This window comes from Pinus tabuliformis, chromosome 9, assembly GCF_031772625.1.
Source record: "Pinus tabuliformis cultivar Carrire ecotype Pingquan chromosome 9, CPIR1, whole genome shotgun sequence".
NCBI lineage: Eukaryota > Viridiplantae > Streptophyta > Pinopsida > Pinales > Pinaceae > Pinus > Pinus tabuliformis.
Window position 1 is genome coordinate 113,753,197 of NC_142307.1, and position 21,316 is coordinate 113,774,512.

Consider the following 21,316-nt stretch of genomic DNA (forward strand, 5'->3'; position numbering starts at 1 on the left):
AAGAAAAATGTTCACCACCTCCCACCAAAAGACAGAAGAAGTTAGAAAAACAAATTGAAGAATTGAAAGAAGAGCTCATGGAAGCTAACATGTTGGAAAAGGTTATTAAAAGAGAAAATTAAATGCTCAGGGCGCAAAGCAAAGAAACACAGAAGACAAATGAAAAGCTAAAGGAAAGAATCAGTGAGTTAGAGACTGAGCAATCTGAGATTTCCAACTGGGCCACTAAGTGGTACAATCAGAAAAAGGCTCTTAAAGAGAAATATAAAAAGTTAAAGCAGGAGCTCAAGGGACAGAAGGATCACCAGGTGAAGAAGAATGTAGATACCTTGCTCAAGGCAGCAGAGATCCATGCAGGCACAGAGTTCAAGGGGAGTACTTCTGGGGTAGCATGAGGACATGCTAAGTCCTTAAGTCGGGGAGAGATGTTGGTATCATCCTAAGACCCTTTTTCCTTCCCAAAAACATATCATTTATCCATACATTTTCATCATATATTCCTCAAAACCCTTGAATATTGATTATTAATCGTTTTATAGTTATTAAATTGCATAGAAATTAATTTAGGGGTTTTATGTTCCAGAATTAGAGGTTTTTGATGACATGGTTACAGGAAGTACCCACATCCTGTAATGAGCTTACCGTTTGACATGTGGCGCAGTAGAAGAGCTAGAACGAAAGGCATGGGCGAAAAGCAGAATGTCCAAGCATGGACAAACACCTATCTCCCAGCCAAATCGAGCCTCCTATGCATGCGGTCAACTTAAGTCAAAGCAGGGTACTCTGACAAATAAAAGCAGCAACATCATCGTTCTATTTTTCATTTTTGATTTTTGTTCTTTTTGAAACATATAGCATGGAAACATTTTGAAAAGGCTATGTAATAAAAGCGGCAACAACACTATGTACATTCATTGTATCGATGACATGGCTGTGCGTACGCATATGTAAATACAGTTAGTTTAATGTTTGAAGGTTAATCGTTGAATCGTTTTTCTCAGAACAGAGTTTTAGTTTTAATACAAAGACATATTTACAGTCACGAAGTGTGTATACCCTTTGCATTGGTTTGATTGCTGAACGGTGATAGCCAGTATATCCTTAGGACGCGGACGGGCCCTGCGTTCTTCGATTGGTATACTGTCCATTCGTTTTGTTACATTTCAGTTCTTATATGTTGCACAGCGTTTGTATTAGAATCGATTTATATATATCATATGGTTTGCATCACAGTATCGGTTTACATAGCTATTGATTTACATAGCATACGGGTTGCATAACATTTATATAAGCTTTCGATTCCTACAGCCTTTGAATTTCATTACATAGATATGGTGTGCGTTTATGAACGGTTTATGGTTATGTTGAATGGTCAGCACTAGGATCTGGAAGGGAGTCTTGTAAGGGATTCGGTCCCTGTGTGACTTATAGATGCATTCTCATAAACTCTGTTTCATTTCTCAGTTCATTTATGCTCTCTTTATATAGTTTGATAGTGTAAATATCTTTGCATGCTGTGTGTGTTTACCAAACAAGGGTTTTCTGAGTGATACCTCTGTAAGGAGGTTAGAATCATTGCCACAGTCATACACAGTACTTAGATTCGTGATTTGATTTGATAGATACATCTCATAACCAGCATTTTAATCAAGTATATCAGTAGGGTAATCTAGGTGTGTGAATGATAGGCTGCAAATCCCGATCTTCCGTAAAGAAGCCTTGTAACCTACCTCATAATCACCTGGTCGGTAATTCTTTATGTCTATATATTTTAGACCACGCCTCTAAGCTTACGCACCTCGGTCGATATTAAATATAGAGTCCAGTCTAGTACCCTAGCTGGAACCACTACAAAGAGATCAACAATGCAGTAAGGGACTGCACCAGAATGTTAGAAGAGTCATTCGAGGTCCTGATCAATCTGCAGGAGGACCCTAACATCCAGTGCTTAGAGACAGAGATGTGTGAGCTCCAACAGCAATATGATAGGGTCAAAGGGATCATGTAGATGGTGGCCCTCACTCAGAGGCTCACGTAAATGCAACAGGCCAAAGCACTGAAAGAGCAAGTGGACGCAACACGGCACATAGAAGCAATTTTGAAGGTGCGTGTTCAGCCTTGGATTGACGAGGAATTCATCATTACAACAACAATTGAAGGCAAGATCAAGCAAATGCAGGGGACGTAGGAATGGATGCAGGGAATCAATGTTAACACCATGGTCTCGAAACAACGTGTGCAAGAGATTCAGCAGGAAGCCGCTAAGTGCGCTACCGACCTTACAGTTGTTCAAGTAGAATTAGAGGGTCTCCATGCAAAGATCTCCACACCAACAAAGTGATTTGAGGGCGAGTCATGATGTTTGTGTTGGGGGCTTGTTGGGCGTGGAATCCCCTCAAGGCATGTTTTAGGGCTTAAAGCCCAAGTTTTGACTAAGTCCATTGTAAAGACTCCACAAATTTTGGGCGTGGAACACGAAGTAATAATAGAGTCATAGGGTTGTCTACCCTTCTTTTTGTAATGTAATGTTGGTTTGAAAGATCTACCCATGGTTTGCGGACCATGGGATTGTATAAATAGAGTGAGGCTCTAAGTGTAGAAATAAAAATGGAGCATGATGAATCTAAGAATTTGATGAAGCATTGAGTCAAAGTGTAAGTCATGTCTTTGGGTCGTAGAGTAGGAGAAGGGTCTGCAGCTGAGTGCGCAGGGCAGGTCGAGTCTGTAACCGTGGGAAGAATTAATAAAAGAGAAGTTTACCATATTTCTGGGTATCTTTTCTTGTTTCATGCATTATTCGGTATGAATAGCAAGTTTACTATTTATTTAATGTGTAGACTCATATGAATGTGTTGAATAAGTAAATATAAAATAAGGCATCTGTTTACGTGAAGATAACTAACTAGTGTAAGAAGATAAGAACTCAGGTGTAACTTAAGGAAATAGTGCAGATCACTGCTCTAGTAGCGTGAAAGCCCCACAACCCCTAGTTAGGGTTGTGCAAAGGCGAAAATATCAAGGTGTGAAGTCCAGGGAAGTAACCTGCATGAAGGGACTCACAGTTGGACCGAATCAACCCCTTAGACATCTCAAGGGTGCAGAAACTTGGTTCCAACACCCCCCCATATTACTTGGGTGAGACCTCAGTCTACACTCCGCAGACTGTTGCCAAAAGGGCCAGTAGTATAAGGATTTGTTTGGCTAATTAACTCCTAACCTGGGTCATACCCCTACAAGCCAACACTTTCAAGTAGTTTTATGCAATTCCAATTTTCTAACAATAGCATTATGATGAATGAATTTGTGATGAGGAATATCAAGGATCTCCTAAGTTAGGAGCCTCTTTCATTATTTATTTGTGCATCTTAAGCTGTTGTCAATTAATGGTTTTTTATTTCTATTCATCAAGTAATATTGTAGAAGAAGGACACAAATGGATCTCCTAAGTTAGGAGCCACTTCATCTCACATATATTGCATCAGTGAATTATAAATTATTTAATTAGATTTATATTTACAATATGTATTTCCTTAGTTCTTCATATTTTATCTTCTAATCTTGACTACATCTGATATCCAAACATTTTGGACATGCCACCAAGTTCTACAAACCTGGATTGATAATGAAATACTTGTGTTAATTTGTGTTAATAAATTAGACCAACAGAGTACATACACAAATTCTTGGAGGCATACTTTCATGATTGGTCAGTCTTTGGACTATTGAAAAATCATGTTGTGAAATTAAGGCTTATGTTGGACATATGTAGGCAGTACCAAATCTCGTTGAACTTAAATAAATGTATATTTTGTGTGCCTTTTGGCATATTATTGGGGCATTTTGTATGCAATTAGGGTTTGATGGTGGATCCTCTGAAGATAGATGTCATTGTGAATTTACCTCCATGAAAAATAGTGAGGGCAGTGCACAGTACATTGGAACACACTAGATATTATAAAAAATTCATTAAGGGGTATGCGCAGATAACCGCGCCAATGGATAAACTATTGAAGAAAGATGTGACTTTTCAATGGAATGAAGAATTCCAGAAAAGTCTCGATATATTGAAAGAAAAGATGGTAATTGTGCCTATCTTGGTTTTCCCATAATGGAATAATGATTTTTATGTTCATGTAGATGCATCTCGCATAGCTTAGGAAACAAGGGAATAACAGACCAGTATAGAAGACAATCTCCCTGATGAAGAGTTGTTTGCAATCATGATTGCTATCAACGAATGTTATTCAGTTTTTGGCTATAGGAATGGCCCCTAGAGAATACACTATGAAGAAGTAGAAGGAATTAGTGTTGAAGGCAGTTGATTTTTCATTGATAGCAGGACATTTGTATAAGATGGGACCAAATGAAATACTGCACAGGTATGTCCCCGAACATGAAAGACATACTATTTTCACAGAAGTTCATGGAGGCATAGCTAGTGGACATTATGCGGGGAAGGATACTATGAAAAAGGTCTTAAGAGCAGGATTATGGTGGCCCACACTACACAATGATGCAAAGGAATATTGTCAATAATGTGATGTATTTTAGAGAACTAGGAAGCCATCAAGAAGGGATGAAATGTAATTGGTGCCATAGATGACATTGTAGGCCTTCAACAATGGGCCATTGATTTTGTTGGACCTATCAACCCACCTAGGAAGACGACTGGTGCAAGGTATATAATCAAAACATTGATTATTAGACAAGGTGGGCTTAGGCACAAGAAGTAAGGGATTAAAACACAAAAATTGCTGCGAAGTTCATTTTTGAGTATATTTTGTCCAGATTTGGGTGTCCAAAGGACTTGATGAGTGATAAAGGATCACATTTCCTGAATAATACCATTGAGGCATTGACTGAAGAATTCTAGGTGTATCATCAGAAGAGCACTCCATATCACCCTCAGGAAAATGGCACAGTCGAAGCTTTTAACAAGATTTTGGAAAATGCACTAACCAAAGTGTGAAATGTGAATAGAGATGATTGGGATATGAGAGTTCCAATGGTGTTATGGGATTATAGAACCACATGCAATAAGATGATAGGCCAGATACCTTTTAGGTTGGTTTATGCGTAAGAAGTTTTGATGCCCATGGAGAATATTGTGCCAAGCTTAAGGATTTAGCCTTTACAGACATGGTCAACCCTGACATAATAGAGGAAAGAATGGTGCAATTGCTCGCATTAGAGGAAGACAGATTTGTAGCAGGATTTCAATAGCAGGTGTAGAAAGAAAGAGAAAAATCTTGGCATGACCGACATATCAACCAAAAGACATTCCAGGAAGGAGAGATTGTCCTTCTGTATGACATTAAATTCACAAAGTTCCCATAAAAGTTTAAGATGCATTGGTTGGGCCCTTATATCATCAAGCATATCACAGATGGAGGCGCAATTCAATTGGCGAAGTTGAATGGAGAATTGATACCAGGGAGGGTGAATAGAAGTTGATTAAAACTATATAGGGACAACCCTGCCATGGTAACTTCACTTTAAAAAGAAAGAAGGAAAGTCTTAGTGCCACCTTTGTTGGAAATAATACTGAGAGGGGGGGTGAATCAATATTATTAATTTCTTTTCAATAAACCATCCAGATTTATGCTTTAAATTATTCTTCCGAAACTGATAATTAACTTGTATGTCAGTACCATAAAATGATGAACAAGAACAGTTAAAAACAGATTGTCACACAACGGAACACCAAATATAAGGTGGAAACCCAATGTGGGTGAAAACCACCTGCTGCAATATGTCTCTATCTTCTTTCAAATAGAATTTCTTTTACAATGAATTTGTATTGGTGCAGTCCTTTACCAGTACGCAGGCTGCAACCTGCAGAGAGCTACAACCCTCTCTCATTTTCCAATCTCTCCTGGAAGGGAGCTACAACCCCCTACTTTGTTCAAGGACCACGTTTCATTAATTTTCAGACTGGATCCAAGAAGATCAAATGGTCATCAAGTATAAACAAATCTTCAAAATTACCCAAGCATCAGATCAATATATATTTTCTTTATACAACAGATCTTCCAAAGTCACCCAAGTGCCAACCCAAGCACTAGATCAAAATATAAATAAATGCTCGATCTGGTCACCCATTAAAAACAGAGGTTGTTTATGCCGAAATCAGAACACAATGCAGAGGATATACATATAACAGTGCACCCGGAAGCTAGACACAAGACAGACCCAATATGCGCACCCAGAATCCTTTAGCGAACAGCAGAGGAGGCTATATCAGAGTTAAAGAATGACTACTGCTTAAAAGAAACCCTGCGGTTGGCTGCTCTTATGCTACTTACTGAACTGCAATACACCCGAAGCAATGCAATTTCTCTCGATGAAATGTCTGAACTTCAAGCCTGCGATCCTTTGCTTTGTTCTGCGTGCATTCTCCTAGATTGAGGTTCAGTAATTGCTCCTTAACCGATCACAAGAATGCCAATCAATTCTCCCTTAAGATCTTCAATTCATGATCGATGCTTTGCCAAAGGATCTCTTTTCTTCTTATATAGTCATGCTTTTGATAAAACCATGAGTCAAAACCAGAGGATCCGAAATCTTGAGGCTCGCTTGCTTTGACCGATGATTTAAGTGATAAAAATAGCGGGAAAGCGAAAAACAAGTCCAAACAACAAAAGGCGGACTTTAAACTTAATGCACCCATAAAAATAATATATCGGGTCCGCTCCTTATCGCTGTATAACATCGTCTATTTGCCGATGGCCGATCCGATGGATCAGATGCGACATGCCCATTAACCAGCCTATATATATATATATATATATATATATATATATATAGATATATATATATATATATATATATATATATATATATATATATATATAGATATATATATATCGGGTCCGCTCCTCATCGCTAACAATGCATGCCCATATCATGGCTTATTCCTGACTTCCGATCCGATGGATCGAATGCGACATGCCCATTAACCATGTTTTATATATATATCAGGTCCGCTCCTTTTATCGCTATCGGCGATTAGATGTGGGAAGCCTTTATAAAATGGGTGATTACCGTGGATGCGATGTTAATATATGTTGCCTTTAATGCTTCCATCGAGTCTGCCACCTCTTATCGCAATCGGAGGATTGGGGTGGGCAACCCTTTATGCATTGCGATATACTGCAGATGTGATATTATTATAAACCAAAAGCAATATGCCGTTGGGTCCAATGCAATCGGAGGTTTCAACAGTGTTACATACCCGAACCACCGATGCGCATATATGCCGAAATACATGAATTAACACATATAACTATGTTTATCCACCCAGAGGGGGAAATGCATACATGCTATTGTTTATTATTTAATACATATATATATGGGATTTAAGCGCCCAAACACCTCCCGATAGTATTAATGAATGCATATATGGGATTTGATCGCCCGAACAACTCCCGATAGAGTTAAAGCATGCATATATGGCCTGATGATTCCCGGTAGTGATTAAGCATGCATCCAAGGGTTATATAGGCCCAATTCCTCCCGATAAGCTCTTTATATATGAGACTGCGCCTCTATTGCTCCGATAAGCTCCCAATGGCTCAATGGCTTCCGATAACTGCTTCTTTGGCATATATAAGAGAGATGTTCATCTATGAGAGGGTTGCCATCAAGTACAACATATGTCCATAATGCCATAATGCCAACAATCTCCCCCTTTGGACTTGATGGCAACAATACCGACCAAAAAGCACTCTCCCCCTTTGTCATCAAGGGCAAAGGGTGGATATCTGCTTCTCCTGACTATTTCTCCCCCTGAGAGCTTGCTCCTCCTGATTTCTCCCCCTGAGAACCTGTTCCGCCTGATTATGATCCGGATTCGGAAAGTGACATCAACTTCAGAATCTTCTGGCAACCATTTCATTCCACAACAAATGGTGACACCATGTCCTTTATGACAGAAAGGCGAGCTATTCTGGCTACGTATAATACAGAGACCGCCCTGTTTTTCCCTTCAGCTGGTGCCGTTAATTGAACTCGGCACCTTTATTGCCATGGATATTGAGACAACCAAGAACATATTACTCCTTCTGTAATACTATAATGCCAACAATGAATTATGCTCCCCCTGAACCTTGTATGCGTATACCCCATAAGAACCTCACGTACAAGCGCCAATCTGAGAATTAACAATAGGATGATGCGTCGACAACCCCCAAATTTTTCCTGAGGTATTCAAAAGTTTCCCTGGGCAATGGTTTGGTAAATATATCAGCCACTTGTTCCTTAGAAGAAACATAATCCAACTTGACCTTTTGTTCAAGCACTTGTTCCCTGAGAAAATGATACTTGATCGGTATGTGCTTGGTTTTTGAATGCATGACTGGGTTCTTTGAAATGTTGATTGCACTTGTATTATCACGTAAGATGGAGATAGGTGGAGTACAAGTGATTGAAAATCCTGCAAGGTCTACATCATCCAAAGAAGTTGAGTGCAACAAGATGCAGCAGCCACATATTCTGCTTCAGCTGTAGATAAGGCAATTGAACTTTGTTTCTTGCTGAACCATGATACTAGTCTGGAACCCATAAAGAAAGCACCACCACTTGTGCTCTTCCTGTCATCCACACTTCTGGCCCAATCTGCATCTGTGTAAGCATGGAGTGTGAGATCCGTGTTTCTAGGATACCATAAGCCATAGTTTTGAGTACCTTGAAGATATTTGAAGATTCTCTTAACTGCCTGAAGATGAGTTTCCTTAGGATTGGCCTGAAATCTTCCAACTATTCCCACTGCATGCATGATGTCTGGCCCGGTACCTGTCAGATAAAGTAGACTTCCAATCATAGATCTGTAGGTTGGTTGATGAACTGCTGCTGATTCATCATTCGCACTAAGACTGCATCCTGTAACCATGGGGATACATACTAGTTTTGAATCTTCCATGCCATACTTCTTCAAAATATGCTTGAGGTACTTTGTTTGAGACAAGAAGATACCGTCTTCATTTTGTTGGATTTGCAATCCAAGGAAGTATGTCAGTTCTCCTAGCAGGGACATTTCGAATTCTTTCTGCATTACCAAGGCAAAGCTTTGACTCATCGCTCCTTCATTGCTGCCAAAGATAATATCATCTACATACACAACAAGTATTAGCAATTTGTCATTTTCAATATTTATATAAAGATTGCTATCTGCTGATCCTTTTGAAAAACCTTGTTGATGAAGATATTTGTCCAAGCGGTAGTACCAAGCCCTTGGAGCCTGTTTAAGACCATAGAGAGCCTTATTCAATCTGCATACAAGATTTGGATCATTCCCAAGAATGCAACCATCTAGTTGTTCAATGTATACTTCTTCTTCTAAGTCTCCATTTAGAAAAGCTGATTTCACATCCATTTGAAAAACTTTGAACTTTTGAAAGCTTGAGAGAGAAAGGAACATTAGGATGGCCTCAAGTCTTGCAACAGGAGCAAAAGTTTCTTCAAAATCTATTCCTTCTTGTTGGGCATACCCTTTACACACCAGTCTTGCCTTGTTTCTAATTACCTCCACATTTGTGTTCAACTTATTTTTGAAAATCCATTTTGTTCCTATGACATTCTTATCCTTTGGTCTAGGAACCAACTCCCAAGTGTTGTTCTTTTCGATTTGTTCAAGTTATTCATCCATTGCATTGACCCAACATTCATCCTTGCATGCCTCTCTTACATTTTGTGGTTCAGTGGAGGAGAGTAATGCCAAATAGCTTGAAGCTTCTGCAGTTGATCTTCTTGTTTGTACGCCTGCCTCTTTTTGTCCCAAAATTTGAGATTCTGGATAATTCTTCTGTACATACCTGGATGGAGTCTTCTCTTCTATCATTATCTATTCTTCGGGTGCCTCTTGAGGTTATTTTTCTTCATCATTGGTCTGATTTGGAGGGTAGTCTTCATCTTCTTCGATATTTTCATACCTTACTTGCCTAGGAATGTATCCCTTTTCATCAACCACTACATGAATGCTGTCAACAATTCTTCCAAGTCTCTTATTGTAACACTTATATGCTTTTCTGTGAGGAGAATAACCAAGGAGAATGCCTTCGTCTGCTCTAGGCTCAAGTTTTCCAAGCTGTTCATCAATATTCTTAATATAGCATTTGCTCCCAAAAATTTTGAAGTGCTTTACGGAAGGAATCTCACCATACCAGAGCTCATGTGGAGTTTGAGTGTTGTTCACTCAGACATTTGTTTTGTTGAGAATAACAACCGCAGCAAATGCAGCTTCACCCCAGAAGGTTGCGGGAGTTCCAGACTCATCAAGCATAGCACGAGCCATTTTTTGGACTGTTCTGTTCATCCTTTCCACTACTCCATTTCGCTGAGGAGTCCTAGCTGTAGAGAATTCCCTTCTTATTCCATGTTCTTCACAGAAATCGAAAAGTTCATTTGAGGTAAACTCCCCACCTCTGTCGGACCTGAGGCACTCAATTTTTTAATCTGATTCATTTTCAGCCAAGGCTTTGAAGGATTTGAATTTTTCGAATGCTTCGTCTTTGTGCTTCATAAGTCCTAACCAAACAAACCTGGAGAAGTCGTCAATGAATAATATCAAGTATTCTTCTCCTCGAGGTGTCCTTGTCCTAAATGGACCACATACATCTGCATGGACTAGCTCAAGAGGCTTGCTAGCTGATCCTTCCTTCTCAGGAAAGTTAGTTCTGGTTTGCTTACCAAACTGACATGATTTGCATATGGTGTTGTCTGGAATTTTGATATCTGGAAGACCACAAACTGCCTGGTATTTGCATGCTTTCCTTATTTGTGAAAATCTTAGATGCCCCAACCTCCGGTGCCATAACCAGTGTTCATCATCCTTTCTCAAATATCATTGTTGTTGTCCTTCTTCAAATATGTATAGATTATTTGGAGTTCTTCTACCTTTGATCACTGTTTTTCCTGTATCAATATCACAAACACTACATTCATTTGATCGAAATACTACCTCGGTTCCTTGATCGCACATCTGACTAACACTCAACAGATTATGCTTCAGACCATCAACAACATTTCCAGCTTTGACCTTTTCTTTCAACTAAGCAGTGCCTTTTCCTTTTATGGCTGCAGGGGTATCGTTTCCAAAAGAAACCTTCTTTCCCTTTTCTAATGCAGTATATGATTCAAGTTTTTCTTTATCCCCTGTCATATGCTTCGAACATCCGCTGTCGATATACCATAGATTTTCCTGTCCTTCTCCATAAAAAGCTATCCCACATCTTTCTGGTTGTGGTTCCTTCATTCTCCATGTTTTGGCATTTGCGGTTTGTTCCTTCTGAGTGGTCTTCCAAAACCTACTCCTACATTCAGAATCTTCATGACCGAAATTATTACAAATAGAACATTCAACTTCATTTTCAAGGGCCGAAAATTTTTTATAAGTCCTTTTCGTGATTCCAGTCATATTCCTTTGTTTTGGAGCTTCTCTAGTCATGATTGTCTTATAGGCAACACATTGAGCTGCTTTGTGCCCAAAGTTATGGCAAGAGAAACATTGGCCATTGAAGAAACTCCTGCGATTATCAAATCTATCATCCATACGATTGTAGTTTCCACTGACATTCATTCTTGAGGCAAACTGGGAAGATTTTACCTGTGGCTGATTGTAGCTTCTATTTGTCCTTAAGGTAGCTTGCCCTTGATTTTCTTGATAATCTTTGTTCGTTCTTGATGTAAACTATCCCTGATTTACCTGATGATTTCTATTAGGCCTTTGCTCGCTCCTCCTTGCTGCATCAAGATAACTTTTGGAGGTGGATGCTTGAGATGTTTCTCCATTATATCCTAGACCTGTCTTGATTAGTGGAGAACGCTGCACATTGATAATCTCATCCAGAGTTTCAGATCCTTTAACAAATTTAAGATTAATAGCTTTTGTTTTCTCAATCTCCTTTCTAAGACCAACAATCTCACATTCCAATTTTTCAAGATGTTTTTCCCTTTCAGCCAGTTGACATTGCAGAGAATCAATAATCGCATTTCTCTCTTCTAAGCAAATTTTGAGATTAGACATCTCTTCATAAAAACCTTCTACATCTATAGCATCCATGTAGTCATCATCTTCAAAAGCCATTAAAAGTTTATACTCATTACCTCGTTCATCTTCGTCACTATTTGAAAGTCCATCACTATCTTCATGAGTGTAATAGCTTTTCTTATTTGCATTCTATTTCTTGTTCCATCTAACAGGTTCCTTCCCTATGTCAATCTTATCCTTGTGAGGACATATGGCAGCATAGTGACCGACTCTTCCACAAGCAAAGCATTTCAAAGGTAACTTACCTCGGAACCGTCCAGTACCCCGTTGAAGATTTATGACAAAATTTGATTCTTCTTCTTCTTCTGACAAGTGTCCTGACTCATAGTACTCGCCTTTGCCTGAAGCCTTGAAGGCAGCTTCTCTCCTGTCTGATGGACATCCTTTCCTCATTTCATAAGCAGTTAGAATTTCGTGCAGCTGTGACATTTTAAGGCTTTGTAGATTCTCTTTTTCTTCTATTGCAGAAACTTTAGATTCAAACCTAGGAGACAAAGATCTTAGAACTTTTTCAACCACAACAGCCTCTTTTATTTCTTCACCCAAATTTTTCATACAATTAACAATCTCATCTACACGAAGAAAATAGTTAGCCACACTTTCATCATTATACATCCTGAGATTTTCATACTGAATCCTGAGGGTTTGAAGTTTTGCTCGTTTTACCTGATCATCTCCTTCATAGCTCAGAAAAATCTTGTCCCATATCTCTTTGGCGGATTTAAACTGCATTACCTTGACAAATTCTGATTGAGATAGGCATCCTAATAGAGTATTGACCACCTTTACATTTGTTTCATATTTATTCTTCTCAGCCGGATCTGTAGGAATTGCTGATGGAAAATTATACCCTGTATCTATGATATCCCAGACTTCTGTACCAAGATATTGAAGATAGGCAGTAACTCTTACCTTCCAATAAATGAAGTTTGTCCCATCAAAAATTGGTGGCCTGATTGATGCTTCCCTTTCGTAGTTGCCCATGATGAACGATCTTCCTTCAAGCGATCAAGCTTCTTCTGAAGGACCTGCTCTGATACCAATTGCTGGAAATAATACTGAGAGGGGGGGTGAATCAGTATTATTAATTTCTTTTCAATAAACCATCCAGATTTATGCTTTAAATTATTCTTCCGAAATTGATAATTAACTTGTATGTCAGTACCATAAAATGATGAACAAGAACAGTTAAAAACAGATTGTCACACAACGGAACACCAGATATAAGGTGGAAACCCAATGTGGGTGAAAACCACCTGTTGCAATATGTCTCTATCTTCTTTTAAATAGAATTTCTTTTACAATGAATTTGTACTGGTGCAGTCCTTTACCAGTACGCAGGCTGCAACCTGCAGAGAGCTACAACCCTCTCTCGTTTTCCAGTCTCTCCTGGAAGGGAGCTACAACCCCCTACTTCGTTCAAGGACCACGTTTCATTAATTTTCAGACTGGATCCAAGAAGATCAAATGGTCATCAAGTATAAACAAATCTTCAGAATTACCCAAGCATCAGATCAATATATATTTTCTTTATACAGTAGATCTTCCAAAGTCACCCAAGCGCCAACCCAAGCACTAGATCAAAATATAAATAAATGCTTGATCTGGTCATCCATTAAAAACAGAGGTTGTTTATGCCGAAATCAGAACACAATGCAGAGGATATACATATAACAGTGCACCCGGAAGCTAGACACCAAACAGACCCAATATGTGCACCCAGAATCCTTTAGCAAACAGCAGAGGAGGCTATATCAAAGTTAAAGAATGACTGCTGCTTAAAATAAACCCTGTGGTTGGATGCTCTTATGCTACTTACTGAACTGCAATACACCCGAAGCAATGCAATTTCTCTCGATGAAATGTCTGAACTTCAAGCCTGCGATCCTTTGCTTTGTTCTGTACGCATTCTCCTTGATTTAGGTTCAGTAATTGCTCCTTAACTGATCACAAGAATGCCAATCAATTCTCCCTTAAGATCTTCAATTCATGATCGATGCTTTGCCAAAGGATCTCTTTTCTTCTTTTATAGTCATGTTTTTGATAAAACCATGAGTCGAAACTAGAGGATCCAAAATCTTGAGGCTCGCTTGCTTTGACCGATGATTTAAGTGATAAAAATAGTGGGAAAGCGAAAAACAAGTCCAAACAACAAAAGGCGGACTTTAAACTTAATGCACCCATAACAATAATATACCGGGTCTGCTCCTTATCACTCTATAACATCGTCTATTTGCCGATGGCCGATCCGATGGATCGGATGCGACATGCCCATTAACCATGTTTTATATATATATATATATATATATATATATATATATATATATATATATATATATATATCGGGTCCGCTCCTTTTATCGCTATCGGCGATTAGATGTGGGAAGCCTTTATAAAATGGGCGATTACCGCGGATGCGATGTTAATATATGCTGCCTTTAATTCTTCCATCGGGTCCGCCACCTCTTATCGCAATCGGAGGATTGGGGTGGGCAACCCTTTATGCATTACGATATACTGCGGATGAGATATTATTATAAACCAAAAGCGATATGCCGTCGGGTCCAATGCAATCGGAGGTTTCAACGGTGTTACATACTCGAACCATCGATGCGCATATATGCCGAAATACATGAATTAACACATATAACTGTGTTTATCCACCGAGAGGGGGAAATGCATACATGCTATTGTTTATTATGTAATACATATATATATGGGATTTAAGTGCCCAAACACCTCCCGATAGTATTAATGAATGCATTTATGGGATTTGATCGCCCGAACAACTCCCGATAGAGTTAAAGCATGCATATATGGCCTGATGACTCCCGATAGGGATTAAGCATGCATCCAAGGGTTATATAGGCTTGATTCCTCCCGATAAGCTCTTTATATATGAGATTGCGCCTTTATTGCTCCGATAAGCTCCCAATGGCTCAATGGCTCCCGATAACTGCTTCTTTGGCATATATAAGAGAGATGTTCGTCTATGAGAGGGTTGCCATAAAGTACAACACATGTCCATAATGCCATAATGCCAACAACCTTCAGTTGAAATTGGGCACTGGAATATAAACTACACTGCAGAAAAGAGCTTCGACATAGGAAGGTTACTTCGTGATAGTCAGGAGTATGTCAAAGTTCGTAAGAATCACAACACAAGAAGGATTGATTGCTACAATGAAAGTTGCGTTGAAGTTCGCCAGAAATATGAATGTTAAAAATGAAACTTGTCATTCAAGGAGTGGAAAAGTGAATTTATGGAGACAGGTTGGCAAGGATCTAGGGATAGATGTGCAGTTAATAAATAAAACCCGAGCAAGATATAAGCTAATGTTGGGGCTAGAATATCAAGAGCATTATAAAAGGCCGTGTCCCACCAAGATTTTAGCACTTTGCTGTCCAAGAGCTCAAAAACTTGTAAGTATTGAGAAATTATAGAAGTTGCACTACTACATGAACACTAAAGATCTCATCTGCATATTCGAAGAGAGAGGTATAGAGAGAATTATGGAAGCTACATCACCATCTGGTACACCCGTATCATTACCCTTCTTGCAGTGAAGATCATTGAGGAGGAAATCGACTCTAGAGAAGAGGACAAAGATGCAAGATAAGAAGCCCAAGAAGCTTGTTGAACCATAGCCAGAATCCCAACCCGTAAGAGACAATGAAGAGGAAGTAGAACAACAACAAATGGAGACAGAGAACACAACAATTTCATCCTCACCATATTTTCCACCTAGGAAACCCAACGCCAAACTAGTCAAAGACTCCAAGGATGCAAAGTATGGCACATTTACACCATTGCTACCAAAGAAAATACCATTTGAAGGAGAATTTCTTGGAAAAATCCCACAAAGGAATTTTGAAGACTACGACTTCAATGACCATAACAAATACCCTCAGTTCGCACTAAGTAGGTTCCTGAAGCAGGTCCATTACCTAGAAAGCAGAGTGACAATATTGGAACCACATCAGTGTCTGAAAGGGTTGGAGAAATCAAGCTTACTAAATATGTTGAACGTGTCGCACTTCAGAAAAAGTACACCTAACACAGCCTGCGTAAGACAATTGCTCGTGTTGGTGCACGAAAGATGCCTCTAGATGGGAAAGAGGATCCCCATTGACGAAATGTTGATATGGCGAATTACGAGTGTTATCACTGAAAATTATAATGCCAAAATTTCTCAGACTAGCTTGAGGACAAAGCGCATAGATCCCTTTATCAGTTTCGCAGCGCAACATCTTTTAGGTGATTTCGTAGCGAAAAACACCGACTTTGCACTAACTGCGCTACGAAATGGGGAATTCGTGCTGATACATAGCACATCTCACACCAGCTGTCATATTTTCTGCAAGAATTTTACGGGAATAGCATGTGTAAGGTCTTACATGTCGATCTTGACACGTGCAGGCTCTGTTGGCATAAAAGGGTGCTGTGAAAGCTGCCCAAGATCTTTATGATGTTGTAACCCATTATATTCTGTCATATAATATAAGAGAGCACTATGACACCTGGAAGACCCTGGCAAAAGCAAGGAATGAAGGGCGACTGTTCTCTAAGCTGGAATGGCCCAAAGATCCAGAACTGAGACAACAAATCAAGCGGTTTCATTTACTCGTGACTATCAAGGATTCTGCTGCCAATATTCCAAGGAATCTAGAGGCAAGACGCTGATTAGAATTTTTCACAAATTCTTTGTTCATGAAAATGGCATCAGCAAAACCTGTGCGAGAAATGCTTTCATTCAGTGTGTTTACGCCATATTACAAGGAAACTGTTATGTACAGTATAACGAAAAGAGAAGGGAAATATTATGCTATTAATGTCCCTCTCAAAGATGGAATTGATGATGCAAGTTTCACGCGACTTTTCAAAACTATTATTTCCAAGGTAGTCGAAATATACCAGCCGGGTGCCATTGTTCTTCAGTGTGGAACTGATTCACTTGCTGGGGATCGCCTTGGTTGCTTTAACCTATCCATCGATGGTCATGCACAGTGTGTGAGATTTGTGAAAAAATTTAATCTGCCACTATTGGTTACTGGGGGAGGAGGCTACACAAAAGAGAATGTTGCTCGTTGTTGGTCCGTGGAAACTGGAGTACTTCTTGATACAGAACTTCCTAATGAAATTCCTGATAATGATTACATCAAGTACTTCGCGCCTGACTATTCCTAAAAGATCAACACTGCTGGGAACATGGAGAATCTGAATAGCAAGACAGCCTTGACAGTAATGTGATGACGGATGAACACTCTCTTCAGCAGTACAATGCAATCGATATTCTTAAAGGATGTCTCTAAATGTTGAGTTGGATGAAGTTCTGGCTTGTGAGGCGGTTTATGCATTGTGTGTTAGGTTCGCGTGAAAAACATATGGACATGTTTTGAGAACTCATTATTACATTTGCATCAATCAAATGCTTGTCAACCTGTAGCTTCTAAATTTTCTACACATTAACAGTGACAAAGATACAATGATTGGTCTGTGATATGAAGCATGTCATGAATCAGATCTCGTGCTTCCATCATAGTGCTCTGTGACAGCAAGATTGGATTAGCAACAGTAATTCAATATTCGTTGACCTGGACTTGGATTGCAAAGATATGTGAGCAGAGCCATTCAGAGAGGTCAAAATGTGTTGCTTCCAAAGGTTGAGATATTACTAATCAAGAGTAATTCTGAGATTTGCTTTACAGTTTGATGGTGTTGATTTGCATTGCAGGAACATAAATTTAGATGCTACATATGGTACCTAAGTTTTGGACTTGTATTTATATCAAGGCACAATACTTGTAATGCAGAGGTCTCGTTTAAAACCTAATGGCCACAAATCATCAGTCCTTTCAAGAACAGATTTAAAAGAATCAGTGCAGGAACAATAGACAAAGCCTAGGAAATCCTCATTTGAAAAGTCATCTGATTCATCTAAAGCAATTGAAGGACTAATGGCACTTTGCATGAAAGTTCCTCAGGGATTCGCATTACCTTCTGTAGTGCAGTTGAAAGTTTGGTACAGGAAAATGGTTTTCAAAAATCAGAATCGAATATAAAATTGGAAAAAGGAAGCTGTAACGAAGGCCTTACATACGGGACTTCTGGACAGGCAGAATGATTTGGATAAGTCTGTGCTTGCGAGCAAGCCAGGTGAAAAAGAAGAACTGCGTGAAATTCATAGGTGTGAAGCAGCGACACCCAATGAAATTGGTTCAAAATCCTTGTCAGATAATTTACCTTCCGCAAAAGGATTGGTTGAATGTTCTGTATCTCGAGCAGAAGATGGAAAGAGATCATCTAAAGCTTCTCAGAAGAAGAATGAGAAAAAGTGGCTACGGTTCCAAACAGTTCTACTAAGAATTCTATTTGTGGCAAGACCTTTGAAGCTGAAGGGGAAGGCATTATTGCTAATGAATCATGTGAAGAAAATCAACAGATAGGTCCAGTGGCAATGGTTATGAAAGGTTTTGAAGCTGTTTTGAAATTACACAGCAGTTTCGTAGCGCGCTACGAAACTGCTGTAGGTGTGGATTTTAACGCAGAACAAGCTAGTTTGCATTTTGAGCGGAAATTTTGGAAAGAGAACGACAAAAGATCATGCAAGTTATCAGGTAGAGCTACAACAGCCATTCAGATCAAGACAGGTGTACCTTTAAAAAGGTGAAATGTTTTGACTCAAGTTTAAAGTTTCTGTTATAAAGCCACTTTATTACCGGTCATTAGGGTTTTGAATGAGTTACATACGAGGGATTTTGGCCTGCACACTTGCCCATCGATGAAGCCTCCAACACATCAGGAACGTGGCAGCGTTCCATATTTCAAGTCATTAAAAGCTAGAAGATAGGCTGCTATGCATTTGAGAAAGTTAAGGAATTAGGGCCGAGAAGCAAGGGACATCTCCAGCATGATTGAGTAGTTAAAGGAGTTGGCGTACAAGGTCGATATGGAGTACTAAAGACATCCAGCTCAGCCATATCAAAAGGGACCAGGTGTCAAAGAACAAAGAGAAGTCATTATGCGTGGAAGATAGAGTTAGAGTTATAGTTAGTTTAGGACTCTTAAACACTACAGTTAGTTCCTTATTGTATTTATGAGTCAGTTCAATAGCAAATAGGTGTCATTAGTGGCAATCATCGAGCTCCCCTCATGCTGGAGGAGGAAGCTCGAAGTAGTTAGAATTATGTTTCTATATATAGCTGAAACATCTATGTAATGAGGGTTGGATATTTTATAAAACAGAGGACTGTTTTGGCTTGTGTAAAAAACAGAGTTCAGTAATATAAGTTATATGCTTTTCTTCTCAGGATTCATAAAGCATTTCTATGTTCAAGATGTGTTATTTTACTTTGTCCTTCATGTCTTTTTTCAGTTGCTTAGATGAGTAATCACTCAGAATTCACTTATGCTGCTCTGACTTCCTGTACTCATCTATGAACTGTGGTTTTATAAGAGTTGTGTTTTGAACATTTAAATGTCACATGCCCTGACTTCTATGTAAAGGCAATATCATTATTTACTGAGGTTTGATTGACTCCATAAGCCCAATGGAAACTTATGTAATGTTTGTCCAGCCTTCATATGTGTTAATGTTATTTCAAGAGAGTTAGCCATCTTATTAATAGTCAAAATCAATAACCCTTTGAGAGAGCCCTCTTAGGCTAAGGAGGCTAAGCCTTAGTCAAAAGATTGGTCTGAAATAGTTACTTGAAGTCTTCCTGGTCAGCAGCCTTCCAGGACCTGATTTTGAGATAACATTTTGGTGCGTCTGCCGGGAGTCTGAAGATTACTCATTCCCGAAATTATGAAGCTGAACTTCTGAAGGTAGCAGGAGCTCAGAAGGTTTTTGAGGCTGCAAATCTACCTTGGTGACTCCATTGTTGAAGAATTCGAAATTCATAGATTCATGGTGATTCCACTGGAGTTATGAAGGACCCAGATGCTACCATTCTTATTTCAAGGTATGCATGCATAAATTTTTCAGGAATTCATGGTTTCCCAAATCATTTTCCCAAGGATGCATATTTTCTAAGGAATGGTCCAAAATTCAACGGAGAAGATTTGAGTTTAACTTTGAAGCATATATCAGATTTCTGTGATTTTACCGAGCTTCTTAGAGTTAAACATGAAGATGTTTGCATTATGTTGTTCTATGATTCATTTCAAGGGAAATGCAAACAGTGGATTGAAAGCTTTCCTGCCAAATCCATTAAGTCATTTGAAGACTTTTGGTTTATGTTTTTGGAGGAATGGATAGATAGATCAGAGTTGGTGGCAAAATCTCCTTCAATTCAAGGTTTCAAACAATGGAATAATGATCATAGTAATGGAGAAATAGATGAAAATTTTTCTTTGTCCTTGTCCTCGTATCTAAAATCATTTGACTGTAAGGCAGAGGATAATATGAAATTTTTGGATGAAGTTGCTAATGACATTGAGAAAGACATTGAAGGTTTAGAAGGTCAAATTCAGGCATATAGTTTTCATAATCATGATCATTATTTTCATAAGCTTTCTATGGCAGAGCACAAGGAGAGAGTGTTGCTTCCTTTCTCTTTCACGATTGAGGAAGTGTACACTGTTGTTGAAGATCAGTTTGCACAACCAGAAAGTTACAAGAATCATCAAGCTAATCATGTATTCTGGGATCCTATAGCTGACTACATGGAAAAGATTTACTGTTCAGCTTTCCAATTATATGTTCATCTTGAAGAACAGTTACACCTCATGCTTCCTTGGCTATTTCAGTATCTGGTTTATATATGCTTCAAGCACAGTAAGGAGATCCAAGTTTCAGATCAGATTGATGATTGGCTTCATTGGAAGTTTCATGTTCCTTGAGCTACAAGTGGAGCTTGCAGCTGATAGGGTAGGTAGGTAGGAAAGTGCAAATAAAGCTCAAGGTTGACTGAGCTATTTTTTTTTTAGTAATGGTAGATATAGACTTCTTTCTCCTACAGTGATCATCAAGTTTAAGACCCAGGTGAAGGCCCCAGAGGCTTGAAAAGGATGCTTGTCAAGCAAATTTTTGTTTGTCATAAATGGATAAGGCACTGGACCTACGAGTTCTTAGTGTACCACAAGGGCACACTATCCCAAGTGGAGCCACTGTTATCACTGAAAATTATAATGCCAAAATTTCTCAGACTAGCTTGAGGACAAAGCGCATAGATCCCTTTATCAGTTTCACAGCGCAACATCTTTTAGGTGATTTCGTAGCGAAAAACACCGACTTTGCACTAACTGCGCTACGAAATGGGGAATTC

The 21,316-nt window shown here is 39.0% G+C and overlaps 1 pseudogene; it reads left to right on the forward strand.

Moving 5' to 3' along the window:
- The first annotated feature begins 16,763 nt into the window (after nt 1-16,763).
- LOC149147342 (histone deacetylase 9 pseudogene) lies at nt 16,764-17,234 on the forward strand (annotated as a pseudogene).
- Nucleotides 17,235-21,316: the final 4,082 nt, after the last annotated feature.